The 13,824-nt window shown below is 41.5% G+C and overlaps 13 pseudogenes; all 13 read right to left on the bottom strand.

Annotated features, from left to right (window-relative positions):
• Positions 1-1,141: 1,141 nt before the first annotated feature.
• LOC137112683 (5S ribosomal RNA) lies at positions 1,142-1,260 on the bottom strand (annotated as a pseudogene).
• An 856-nt stretch (positions 1,261-2,116) lies between these two features.
• LOC137112475 (5S ribosomal RNA) lies at positions 2,117-2,235 on the bottom strand (annotated as a pseudogene).
• Positions 2,236-3,794: 1,559 nt separating this feature from the next.
• LOC137112600 (5S ribosomal RNA) lies at positions 3,795-3,913 on the bottom strand (annotated as a pseudogene).
• An 857-nt stretch (positions 3,914-4,770) lies between these two features.
• Positions 4,771-4,889, bottom strand: LOC137113088 (5S ribosomal RNA; annotated as a pseudogene).
• An 867-nt stretch (positions 4,890-5,756) lies between these two features.
• On the bottom strand, positions 5,757-5,875 carry LOC137113086 (5S ribosomal RNA; annotated as a pseudogene).
• An 867-nt stretch (positions 5,876-6,742) lies between these two features.
• LOC137113085 (5S ribosomal RNA) lies at positions 6,743-6,861 on the bottom strand (annotated as a pseudogene).
• An 857-nt stretch (positions 6,862-7,718) lies between these two features.
• On the bottom strand, positions 7,719-7,837 carry LOC137112882 (5S ribosomal RNA; annotated as a pseudogene).
• An 867-nt stretch (positions 7,838-8,704) lies between these two features.
• Positions 8,705-8,823, bottom strand: LOC137113130 (5S ribosomal RNA; annotated as a pseudogene).
• Positions 8,824-9,680: 857 nt separating this feature from the next.
• On the bottom strand, positions 9,681-9,798 carry LOC137112673 (5S ribosomal RNA; annotated as a pseudogene).
• Positions 9,799-10,665: 867 nt separating this feature from the next.
• On the bottom strand, positions 10,666-10,784 carry LOC137112881 (5S ribosomal RNA; annotated as a pseudogene).
• Positions 10,785-11,651: 867 nt separating this feature from the next.
• On the bottom strand, positions 11,652-11,770 carry LOC137112579 (5S ribosomal RNA; annotated as a pseudogene).
• An 857-nt stretch (positions 11,771-12,627) lies between these two features.
• Positions 12,628-12,746, bottom strand: LOC137112880 (5S ribosomal RNA; annotated as a pseudogene).
• An 867-nt stretch (positions 12,747-13,613) lies between these two features.
• Positions 13,614-13,732, bottom strand: LOC137112589 (5S ribosomal RNA; annotated as a pseudogene).
• Between the last annotated feature and the right edge of the window lie 92 nt (positions 13,733-13,824).

Raw genomic sequence — 13,824 nt, 5'->3', positions numbered from 1 at the left:
ATTTAATACGAATTACAAAATATACAATTTATAAACAAAACCACGGCACAAAACCTAACAATTCAAAAATGCTAAATAAGGTTTGGAAACCAAGAACAGCAAACAGGTGCTGCTGCCAAAAAGAGCCTCGCTAGCTGTTGGGAACCGTACTTTTAAAACTCCAGGAAGTGTAGGATGGACCAATCAGCTTCCTGTACTGCCCCTCAATCCGGCCAATCAGGCAGGGCACCTATAAGAACGAGAAAATAAAAACAACACATATGGCCAGGACCGTAACATGGTCTACTAGTAATGAAGCACGATGGTTGAAAAACCAATAAAGTAGCAAAACAGCAATGAAAGAACAAAATTTGATGAAATTTGATATTACTATAACTGTACTGGTCTGTTACGCCCCTGTCCAGGGGGTCAGGGTGCAACATACAAAGATAAATTAGCATGTTCCCTCTCCGATCCCCAAACCAAAATCCAGTATCGAGATGTTCCAACAGAATGATATTTATTTTAAACGAAAGAAAGTGTCAAACAAAACATGACACTACAACTCAGGGCGAACCAAGGCCAACATAATAAACAAAATAAGCCATTTCCCACAGAAAGTGCTAGCTAGCCTGATAGAAATAAACAAACCAAAAGACAGTCGCTAACCCTAACTCCCTAATGTGAAAACAAGAGAAAACAATCAAAAGAAAATGGCTGTTCACTCCTACAGATTTAATACGAATTACAAAATATACAATTTATAAACAAAACCACGGCACAAAACCTAACAATTCAAAAATGCTAAATAAGGTTTGGAAACCAAGAACAGCAAACAGGTGCTGCTGCCAGAAAGAGCCTCGCTAGCTGTTGGGAACCGTACTTTTAAAACTCCAGGAAGTGTAGGATGGACCAATCAGCTTCCTGTACTGCCGCCCAATCCGGCCAATCAGGCAGGGCACCTATAAGAACAAGAAAATAAAAACAACACATATGGCCAGGACCGTAACATGGTCTACTAGTAATGAAGCACGATGGTTGACAAACCAATAAAGTAGCAAAACAGAAATGAAAGAACAAAATTTGATGAAAATATAGAACAATTTCTATGAATAAATAGGCAGTAACACCAGCTTGTGCTGCCCGTAAACCCAAGCAAAAAAGCTTACAGCACCTGGTATTCCCAGGCAGTCTTCCTACCAAGTAGTAACCAGGCCCGGCTCTATTTGGCTGCCGAGATCGGACGAGATCGGGCGCTTAGAGAGCTGTGTGGCCGTAAGCTGCATTTGACATCATCAACAGCTCTTAAAAACGCTGGAGAAGCAGAATGCATGACATTCGCTAAGAAGAAGATAAATGTGGCAAAGTACAAAGTACTATAACTGTACTGGTCTGTTACGCCCCTGTCTAGGGGGTCAGGGTGCAACATACAAAGATAAATTAGCATGTTCCCTCTCCGATCCCCAAACCAAAATCCAGGATCGAGATGTTCCAACAGAATGATATTTATTTTAAACGAAAGAAAGTGTCAAACAAAACATGACACTACAACTCAGGGCGAACCAAGGCCAACATAATAAACAAAATAAGCTATTTCCCACAGAAAGTGCTAGCTAGCCTGATAGAAATAAACAAACCAAAAGACAGTCGCTAACCCTTACTCCCTAATGGGAAAACAGTCCAAGAAAATGGCAGTTCACCCCTACAGATTTAATACTATTTACAAAATATACAATTTATAAACAAAACCACGGCATAAAACCTAACAATTCAAAAATGCTAAATAAAGTTTGGAAAGCAAGAACAGCAAACAGGTGCTGCTGCCAGAAAGAGCCTCGCTAGCTGTTGGGAACCGTACTTTTAAAACTCCAGGAAGTGTAGGATGGACCAATCAGCTTCCTGTACTGCCCCCCAATCCGGCCAATCAGGCAGGGCACCTATAAGAACAAGAAAATAAAAACAACACATATGGCCAGGACCGTAACATGGTCTACTAGTAATGAAGCACGATGGTTGACAAACCAATAAAGTAGCAAAACAGAAATGAAAGAACAAAATTTGATGAAAATATAGAACAATTTCTATGAATAAATAGGCAGTAACACCAGCTTGTGCTGCCCGTAAACCCAAGCAAAAAAGCTTACAGCACCTGGTATTCCCACGCGGTCTTCCTACCAAGTACTAACCAGGCCCGGCTCTATTTGGCTGCCAAGATCGGACGAGATCGGGCGCTTAGAGAGCGGTGTGGCCGTAAGCTGCATTTGACATCGTCAACAGCTCTTAAAAACGCTGGAGAAGCAGAATGCATGACACTTGCTAAGAAGAAGATAAATGTGGCAAAGTACAAAGTACTATAACTGTACTGGTCTGTTACGCCCCTGTCAAGGGGGTCAGGGTGCAACATACAAAGATAAATTAGCATGTTCCCTCTCCGATCCCCAAACCAAAATCCAGGATCGAGATGTTCCAACAGAATGATATTTATTTTAAACGAAAGAAAGTGTCAAACAAAACATGACACTACAACTCAGAGCGAACCAAGGCCAACATAATAAACAAAATAAGCCATTTCCCACAGAAAGTGCTAGCTAGCCTGATAGAAATAAACAAACCAAAAGACAGTCGCTAACCCTAACTCCCAAATGTGAAAACAATCCAAAGAAAATGGCAGTTCACCCCTACAGATTTAATACGAATTACAAAATATACAATTTATAAACAAAACCACGGCACAAAACCTAACAATTCAAAAATGCTAAATAAGGTTTGGAAACCAAGAACAGCAAACAGGTGTTGCTGCCAGAAAGAGCCTCGCTAGCTGTTGGGAACCGTACTTTTAAAACTCCAGGAAGTGTAGGATGGACCAATCAGCTTCCTGTACTGCCCCCCAACCCGGCCAATCAGGCAGGGCACCTATAAGAACAACAAAATAAAAACAACACATATGGCCAGGACCGTAACATGGTCTACTAGTAATGAAGCACGATGGTTGACAAACCAATAAAGTAGCAAAACAGCAATGAAAGAACAAAATTTGATGAAATTTGATATTACTATAACTGTACTGGTCTGTTACGCCCCTGTCCAGGGGGTCAGGGTGCAACATACAAAGATAAATTAGCATGTTCCCTCTCCGATCCCCAAACCAAAATCCAGTATCGAGATGTTCCAACAGAATGATATTTATTTTAAACGAAAGAAAGTGTCAAACAAAACATGACACTACAACTCAGGGCGAACCAAGGCCAACATAATAAACAAAATAAGCCATTTCCCACAGAAAGTGCTAGCTAGCCTGATAGAAATAAACAAACCAAAAGACAGTCGCTAACCCTAACTCCCTAATGTGAAAACTGTCCAAAGAAAATGGCAGTTCACCTCTACAGATTTAATACTATTTACAAAATATACAATTTATAGACAAAACCACGGCACAAAACCTAACAATTCAAAAATGCTAAATAAGGTTTGGAAACCAAGAACAGCAAACAGGTGCTGCTGCCAGAAAGAGCCTCGCTAGCTGTTGGGAACCGTACTTTTAAAACTCCAGGAAGTGTAGGATGGACCAATCAGCTTCCTGTACTGCCCCCCAATCCGGCCAATCAGGCAGGGCACCTATAAGAACAACAAAATAAAAACAACACATATGGCCAGGACCGTAACATGGTCTACTAGTAATGAAGCACGATGGTTGACAAACCAATAAAGTAGCAAAATAGCAATGAAAGAACAAAATTTGATGAAAATATGGAACAATTTCTATGAATAAATAGGCAGTAACACCAGCTTGTGCTGCCCGTAAACCCAAGCAAAAAAGCTTACAGCACCTGGTATTCCCAGGCGGTCTTCCTACCAAGTACTAACCAGGCCCGGCTCTATTTGGCTGCCGAGATCGGACGAGATTGGGCGCTTAGAGAGCGATGTGGCCGTAAGCTGCATTTGACATCATCAACAGCTCTTAAAAACACTGGAGAAGCAGAATGCATGACACTTGCTAAGAAGAAGACAAATGTGGCAAAGTACAAAGTACTATAACTGTACTGGTCTGTTACGCCCCTGTCCAGGGGGTCAGGGTGCAACATACAAAGATAAATTAGCATGTTCCCTCTCCGATCCCCAAACCAAAATCCAGGATCGAGATGTTCCAACAGAATGATATTTATTTTAAACGAAAGAAAGTGTCAAACAAAACATGACACTACAACTCAGGGCGAACCAAGGCCAACATAATAAACAAAATAAGCCATTTCCCACAGAAAGTGCTAGCTAGCCTGATAGAAATAAACAAACCAAAAGACAGTCGCTAACCCTAACTCCCTAATGTGAAAACAGTCCAAAGAAAATGGCTGTTCACCCCTACAGATTTAATACTATTTACAAAATATACAATTTATAAACAAAACCACGGCACAAAACCTAACAATTCAAAAATGCTAAATAAGGTTTGGAAACCAAGAACAGCAAACAGGTGCTGCTGCCAGAAAGAGCCTCGCTAGCTGTTGGGAACCGTACTTTTAAAACTCCAGGAAGTGTAGGATGGACCAATCAGCTTCCTGTACTGCCCCTCAATCCGGCCAATCAGGCAGGGCACCTATAAGAACAACATATCAAAAACAACACATATGGCCAGGACCGTAACATGGTCTACTAGTAATGAAGCACGATGGTTGACAAACCAATAAAGTAGCAAAACAGTAATGAAAGAACAAAATTTGATGAAAATATAGAACAATTTCTATGAATAAATAGGCAGTAACACCAGCTTGTGCTGCCCGTAAACCCAAGCAAAAAAGCTTACAGCACCTGGTATTCCCACGCGGTCTTCCTACCAAGTACTAACCAGGCCCGGCTCTATTTGGCTGCCGAGATCGGACGAGATCGGGCGCTTAGAGAGCGGTGTGGCCGTAAGCTGCATTTGACATCATCAACAGCTCTTAAAAACGCTGAAGAAGCAGAATGCATGACACTTGCTAAGAAGAAGATAAATGTGGCAAAGTACAAAGTACTATAACTGTACTGGTCTGTTACGCCCCTGTCCAGGGGGTCAGGGTGCAACATACAAAGATAAATTAGCATGTTCCCTCTCCGATCCCCAAACCAAAATCCAGGATCGAGATGTTCCAACAGAATGATATTTATTTTAAACGAAAGAAAGTGTCAAACAAAACATGACACTACAACTCAGGGCGAACCAAGGCCAACATAATAAACAAAATAAGCCATTTCCCACAGAAAGTGCTAGCTAGCCTGATAGAAATAAACAAACCAAAACACAGTCGCTAACCCCAACTCCCTAATGTGAAAACAAGAGAAAACAATCAAAAGAAAATGGCTGTTCACCCCTACAGATTTAATACTATTTACAAAATATACAATTTATAAACAAAACCACGGCATAAAACCTAACAATTCAAAAATGCTAAATAAAGTTTGGAAACCAAGAACAGCAAACAGGTGCTGCTGCCAGAAAGAGCCTCGCTAGCTGTTGGGAACCGTACTTTTAAAACTCCAGGAAGTGTAGGATGGACCAATCAGCTTCCTGTACTGCCCCCCAATCCGGCCAATCAGGCAGGGCACCTATAAGAACAAGAAAATAAAAACAACACATATGGCCAGGACCGTAACATGGTCTACTAGTAATGAAGCACGATGGTTGACAAACCAATAAAGTAGCAAAACAGTAATGAAAGAACAAAATTTGATGAAAATATAGAACAATTTCTATGAATAAATAGGCAGTAACACCAGCTTGTGCTGCCCGTAAACCCAAGCAAAAAAGCTTACAGCACCTGGTATTCCCACGCGGTCTTCCTACCAAGTACTAACCAGGCCCGGCTCTATTTGGCTGCCGAGATCGGACGAGATCGGGCGCTTAGAGAGCGGTGTGGCCGTAAGCTGCATTTGACATCATCAACAGCTCTTAAAAACGTTGGAGAAGCAGAATGCATGAAACTTGCTAAGAAGAAGATAAATGTGGCAAAGTACAAAGTACTATAACTGTACTGGTCTGTTACGCCCCTGTCCAGGGGGTCAGGGTGCAACATACAAAGATAAATTAGCATGTTCCCTCTCCGATCCCCAAACCAAAATCCAGGATCGAGATGTTCCAACAGAATGATATTTATTTTAAACGAAAGAAAGTGTCAAACAAAACATGACACTACAACTCAGGGCGAACCAAGGCCAACATAATAAACAAAATAAGCCATTTCCCACAGAAAGTGCTAGCTAGCCTGATAGAAATAAACAAACCAAAAGACAGTCGCTAACCCTAACTCCCTAATGTGAAAACAAGAGAAAACAATCAAAAGAAAATGGCTGTTCACCCCTACAGATTTAATACTATTTACAAAATATACAATTTATAAACAAAACCACGGCACAAAACCTAACAATTCAAAAATGCTAAATAAGGTTTGGAAACCAAGAACAGCAAACAGGTGCTGCTGCCAGAAAGAGCCTCGCTAGCTGTTGGGAACCGTACTTTTAAAACTCCAGGAAGTGTAGGATGGACCAATCAGCTTCCTGTACTGCCCCTCAATCCGGCCAATCAGGCAGGGCACCTATAAGAACGAGAAAATAAAAACAACACATATGGCCAGGACCGTAACATGGTCTACTAGTAATGAAGCACGATGGTTGACAAACCAATAAAGTAGCAAAACAGTAATGAAAGAACAAAATTTGATGAAAATATAGAACAATTTCTATGAATAAATAGGCAGTAACACCAGCTTGTGCTGCCCGTAAACCCAAGCAAAAAAGCTTACAGCACCTGGTATTCCCACGCGGTCTTCCTACCAAGTACTAACCAGGCCCGGCTCTATTTGGCTGCCGAGATCGGACGAGATCGGGCGCTTAGAGAGCGGTGTGGCCGTAAGCTGCATTTCACATCATCAACAGCTCTTAAAAACGTTGGAGAAGCAGAATGCATGAAACTTGCTAAGACGAAGATAAATGTGGCAAAGTACAAAGTACTATAACTGTACTGGTCTGTTACGCCCCTGTCCAGGGGGTCAGGGTGCAACATACAAAGATAAATTAGCATGTTCCCTCTCCAATCCCCAAACCAAAATCCAGGATCGAGATGTTCCAACAGAATGATATTTATTTTAAACGAAAGAAAGTGTCAAACAAAACATGACACTACAACTCAGGGCGAACCAAGGCCAACATAATAGACAAAATAAGCCATTTCCCACAGAAAGTGCTAGCTAGCCTGATAGAAATAAACAAACCAAAAGACAGTCGCTAACCCTAACTCCCTAATGTGAAAACAGTCCAAAGAAAATGTCTGTTCACCCCTACAGATTTAATACTATTTACAAAATATACAATTTATAAACAAAACCACGGCATAAAACCTAACAATTCAAAAATGCTAAATAAAGTTTGGAAACCAAGAACAGCAAACAGGTGCTGCTGCCAGAAAGAGCCTCGCTAGCTGTTGGGAACCGTACTTTTAAAACTCCAGGAAGTGTAGGATGGACCAATCAGCTTCCTGTACTGCCCCCCAATCCGGCCAATCAGGCAGGGCACCTATAAGAACAACAAAATAAAAACAACACATATGGCCAGGACCGTAACATGGTCTACTAGTAATGAAGCACGATGGTTGAAAAACCAATAAAGTAGCAAAACAGCAATGAAAGAACAAAATTTGATGAAAATATAGAACAATTTCTATGAATAAATAGGCAGTAACACCAGCTTGTGCTGCCCGTAAACCCAAGCAAAAAAGCTTACAGCACCTGGTATTCCCAGGCGGTCTTCCTACCAAGTACTAACCAGGCCCGGCTCTATTTGGCTGCCGAGATCGGACGAGATCGGGCGCTTAGAGAGCGGTGTGGCCGTAAGCTGCATTTGACATCATCAACAGCTCTTAAAAACGCTGGAGAAGCAGATTGCATGACACTTGCTAAGAAGAAGATAAATGTGGCAAAGTACAAAGTACTATAACTGTACTGGTCTGTTACGCCCCTGTCCAGGGGGTCAGGGTGCAACATACAAAGATAAATTAGCATGTTCCCTCTCCGATCCCCAAACCAAAATCCAGGATCGAGATGTTCCAACAGAATGATATTTATTTTAAACGAAAGAAAGTGTCAAACAAAACATGACACTACAACTCAGGGCGAACCAAGGCCAACATAATAAACAAAATAAGCCATTTCCCACAGAAAGTGCTAGCTAGCCTGATAGAAATAAACAAACCAAAAGACAGTCGCTAACCCTAACTCCCTAATGTGAAAACAAGAGAAAACAATCAAAAGAAAATGGCTGTTCACCCCTACAGATTTAATACGAATTACAAAATATACAATTTATAAACAAAACCACGGCACAAAACCTAAGAATTCAAAAATGCTAAATAAGGTTTGGAAACCAAGAACAGCAAACAGGTGCTGCTGCCAGAAAGAGCCTCGCTAGCTGTTGGGAACCGTACTTTTAAAACTCCAGGAAGTGTAGGATGGACCAATCAGCTTCCTGTACTGCCCCTCAATCCGGCCAATCAGGCAGGGCACCTATAAGAACGAGAAAATAAAAACAACACATATGGCCAGGACCGTAACATGGTCTACTAGTAATGAAGCACGATGGTTGAAAAACCAATAAAGTAGCAAAACAGCAATGAAAGAACAAAATTTGATGAAAATATAGAACAATTTCTATGAATAAATAGGCAGTAACACCAGCTTGTGCTGCCCGTAAACCCAAGCAAAAAAGCTTACAGCACCTGGTATTCCCGGGCGGTCTTCCTACCAAGTACTAACCAGGCCCGGCTCTATTTGGCTGCCGAGATCGGACGAGATCGGGCGCTTAGAGAGCGGTGTGGCCGTAAGCTGCATTTGACATCATCAACAGCTCTTAAAAACGCTGGAGAAGCAGAATGCATGACACTTGCTAAGAAGAAGATAAATGTGGCAAAGTACAAAGTACTATAACTGTACTGGTCTATTATGCCCCTGTCCAGGGGGTCAGGGTGCAACATACAAAGATAAATTAGCATGTTCCATCTCCGATCCCCAAACCAAAATCCAGGATCGAGATGTTCCAACAGAATGATATTTATTTTAAACGAAAGAAAGTGTCAAACAAAACATGACACTACAACTCAGGGCGAACCAAGGCCAACATAATAAACAAAATAAGCCATTTCCCACAGAAAGTGCTAGCTAGCCTGATAGAAATAAACAAACCAAAAGACAGTCGCTAACCCTAACTCCCAAATGTGAAAACAATCCAAAGAAAATGGCTGTTCACCCCTACAGATTTAATACTATTTACAAAATATACAATTTATAAACAAAACCACGGCATAAAACCTAACAATTCAAAAATGCTAAATAAAGTTTGGAAACCAAGAACAGCAAACAGGTGCTGCTGCCAGAAAGAGCCTCGCTAGCTGTTGGGAACCGTACTTTTAAAACTCCAGGAAGTGTAGGATGGACCAATCAGCTTCCTGTACTGCCCCCCAATCCGGCCAATCAGGCAGGGCACCTATAAGAACAACAAAATAAAAACAACACATATGGCCAGGACCGTAACATGGTCTACTAGTAATGAAGCACGATGGTTGACAAACCAATAAAGTAGCAAAACAGCAATGAAAGAACAAAATTTGATGAAAATATAGAACAATTTCTATGAATAAATAGGCAGTAACACCAGCTTGTGCTGCCCGTAAACCCAAGCAAAAAAGCTTACAGCACCTGGTATTCCCAGGCGGTCTTCCTACCAAGTACTAACCAGGCCCGGCTCTATTTGGCTGCCGAGATAGACGAGATCGGGCGCTTAGAGAGCGGTGTGGCCGTAAGCTGCATTTGACATCATCAACAGCTCTTAAAAACGCTGGAGAAGCAGAATGCATGACACTTGCTAAGAAGAAGATAAATGTGGCAAAGTACAAAGTACTATAACTGTACTGGTCTGTTACGCCCCTGTCCAGGGGGTCAGGGTGCAACATACAAAGATAAATTAGCATGTTCCCTCTCCGATCCCCAAACCAAAATCCAGGATCGAGATGTTCCAACAGAATGATATTTATTTTAAACGAAAGAAAGTGTCAAACAAAACATGACACTACAACTCAGGGCGAACCAAGGCCAACATAATAAACAAAATAAGCCATTTCCCACAGAAAGTGCTAGCTAGCCTGATAGAAATAAACAAACCAAAAGACAGTCGCTAACCCTAACTCCCTAATGTGAAAACAAGAGAAAACAATCAAAAGAAAATGGCTGTTCACCCCTACAGATTTAATACGAATTACAAAATATACAATTTATAAACAAAACCACGGCACAAAACCTAACAATTCAAAAATGCTAAATAAGGTTTGGAAACCAAGAACAGCAAACAGGTGTTACTGCCAGAAAGAGCCTCGCTAGCTGTTGGGAACCGTACTTTTAAAACTCCAGGAAGTGTAGGATGGACCAATCAGCTTCCTGTACTGCCCCTCAATCCGGCCAATCAGGCAGGGCACCTATAAGAACGAGAAAATAAAAACAACACATATGGCCAGGACCGTAACATGGTCTATTAGTAATGAAGCACGATGGTTGAAAAACCAATAAAGTAGCAAAACAGCAATGAAAGAACAAAATTTGATGAAAATATAGAACAATTTCTATGAATAAATAGGCAGTAACACCAGCTTGTGCTGCCCGTAAACCCAAGCAAAAAAGCTTACAGCACCTGGTATTCCCAGGCGGTCTTCCTACCAAGTACTAACCAGGCCCGGCTCTATTTGGCTGCCGAGATCGGACGAGATCGGGCGCTTAGAGAGCGGTGTGGCCGTAAGCTGCATTTGACATCATCAACAGCTCTTAAAAACGCTGGAGAAGCAGAATGCATGACACTTGCTAAGAAGAAGATAAATGTGGCAAAGTACAAAGTACTATAACTGTACTGGTCTGTTACGCCCCTGTCCAGGGGGTCAGGGTGCAACATACAAAGATAAATTAGCATGTTCCCTCTCCGATCCCCAAACCAAAATCCAGGATCGAGATGTTCCAACAGAATGATATTTATTTTAAACGAAAGAAAGTGTCAAACAAAACATGACACTACAACTCAGGGCGAACCAAGGCCAACATAATAAACAAAATAAGCCATTTCCCACAGAAAGTGCTAGCTAGCCTGATAGAAATAAACAAACCAAAAGACAGTCGCTAACCCTAACTCCCTAATGTGAAAACAAGAGAAAACAATCAAAAGAAAATGGCTGTTCACCCCTACAGATTTAATACGAATTACAAAATATACAATTTATAAACAAAACCACGGCACAAAACCTAACAATTCAAAAATGCTAAATAAGGTTTGGAAACCAAGAACAGCAAACAGGTGCTGCTGCCAGAAAGAGCCTCGCTAGCTGTTGGGAACCGTACTTTTAAAACTCCAGGAAGTGTAGGATGGACCAATCAGCTTCCTGTACTGCCCCTCAATCCGGCCAATCAGGCAGGGCACCTATAAGAACGAGAAAATAAAAACAACACATATGGCCAGGACCGTAACATGGTCTACTAGTAATGAAGCAAGATGGTTGAAAAACCAATAAAGTAGCAAAACAGCAATGAAAGAACAAAATTTGATGAAAATATAGAACAATTTCTATGAATAAATAGGCAGTAACACCAGCTTGTGCTGCCCGTAAACCCAAGCAAAAAAGCTTACAACACCTGGTATTCCCAGGCGGTCTTCCTAGCAAGTACTAACCAGGCCCGGCTCTATTTGGCTGCCGAGATCGGACGAGATCGGGCGCTTAGAGAGCGGTGTGGCCGCAAGCTGCATTTGACATCATCAACAGCTCTTAAAAACGCTGGAGAAGCAGAATGCATGACACTTGCTAAGAAGAAGATAAATGTGGCAAAGTATAAAGTACTATAACTGTACTGGTCTGTTACGCCCCTGTCCAGGGGGTCAGGGTGCAACATACAAAGATAAATTAGCATGTTCCATCTCCGATCCCCAAACCAAAATCCAGGATCGAGATGTTCCAACAGAATGATATTTATTTTAAACGAAAGAAAGTGTCAAACAAAACATGACACTACAACTCAGGGCGAACCAAGGCCAACATAATAAACAAAATAAGCCATTTCCCACAGAAAGTGCTAGCTAGCCTGATAGAAATAAACAAACCAAAAGACAGTCGCTAACCCTAACTCCCAAATGTGAAAACAATCCAAAGAAAATGGCTGTTCACCCCTACAGATTTAATACTATTTACAAAATATACAATTTATAAACAAAACCACGGCATAAAACCTAACAATTCAAAAATGCTAAATAAAGTTTGGAAACCAAGAACAGCAAACAGGTGCTGCTGCCAGAAAGAGCCTCGCTAGCTGTTGGGAACCGTACTTTTAAAACTCCAGGAAGTGTAGGATGGACCAATCAGCTTCCTGTACTGCCCCTCAATCCGGCCAATCAGGCAGGGCACCTATAAGAACAACATATCAAAAACAACACATATGGCCAGGACCGTAACATGGTCTACTAGTAATGAAGCACGATGGTTGACAAACCAATAAAGTAGCAAAACAGTAATGAAAGAACAAAATTTGATGAAAATATAGAACAATTTCTATGAATAAATAGGCAGTAACACCAGCTTGTGCTGCCCGTAAACCCAAGCAAAAAAGCTTACAGCACCTGGTATTCCCAGGCGGTCTTCCTACCAAGTACTAACCAGGCCCGGCTCTATTTGGCTGCCGAGATCGGACGAGATCGGGCGCTTAGAGAGCGGTGTGGCCGTAAGCTGCATTTGACATCATCAACAGCTCTTAAAAACGTTGGAGAAGCAGAATGCATGAAACTTGCTAAGACGAAGATAAATGTGGCAAAGTACAAAGTACTATAACTGTACTGGTCTGTTACGCCCCTGTCCAGGGGGTCAGGGTGCAACATACAAAGATAAATTAGCATGTTCCCTCTCCGATCCCCAAACCAAAATCCAGGATCGAGATGTTCCAACAGAATGATATTTATTTTAAACGAAAGAAAGTGTCAAACAAAACATGACACTACAACTCAGGGCGAACCAAGGCCAACATAATAAACAAAATAAGCCATTTCCCACAGAAAGTGCTAGCTAGCCTGATAGAAATAAACAAACCAAAAGACAGTCGCTAACCCTAACTCCCTAATGTGAAAACAAGAGAAAACAATCAAAAGAAAATGGCTGTTCACCCCTACAGATTTAATACGAATTACAAAATATACAATTTATAAACAAAACCACGGCACAAAACCTAACAATTCAAAAATGCTAAATAAGGTTTGGAAACCAAGAACAGCAAACAGGTGCTGCTGCCAGAAAGAGCCTCGCTAGCTGTTGGGAACCGTACTTTTAAAACTCCAGGAAGTGTAGGATGGACCAATCAGCTTCCTGTACTGCCCCCCAATCCGGCCAATCAGGCAGGGCACGTATAAGAACAACAAATCAAAAACAACACATATGGCCAGGACCCTAACATGGTCTACTAGTAATGAAGCACGATGGTTGAAAAACCAATAAAGTAGCAAAACAGCAATGAAAGAACAAAATTTGATGAAAATATAGAACAATTTCTATGAATAAATAGGCAGTAACACCAGCTTGTGCTGCCCGTAAACCCAAGCAAAAAAGCTTACAACACCTGGTATTCCCAGGCGGTCTTCCTACCAAGTACTAACCAGGCCCGGCTCTATTTGGCTGCCGAGATCGGACGAGATTGGGCGCTTAGAGAGCGGTGTGGCCGTAAGCTGCATTTGACATCATCAACAGCTCTTAAAAACACTGGAGAAGCAGAATGCATGACACTTACTAAGAAGAAGACAAATGTGGCAAAGTACAAA

This window comes from Channa argus, unplaced genomic scaffold, assembly GCF_033026475.1.
Source record: "Channa argus isolate prfri unplaced genomic scaffold, Channa argus male v1.0 Contig014, whole genome shotgun sequence".
NCBI lineage: Eukaryota > Metazoa > Chordata > Actinopteri > Anabantiformes > Channidae > Channa > Channa argus.
This window is presented reverse-complemented; position numbering and strand designations above follow the sequence as displayed.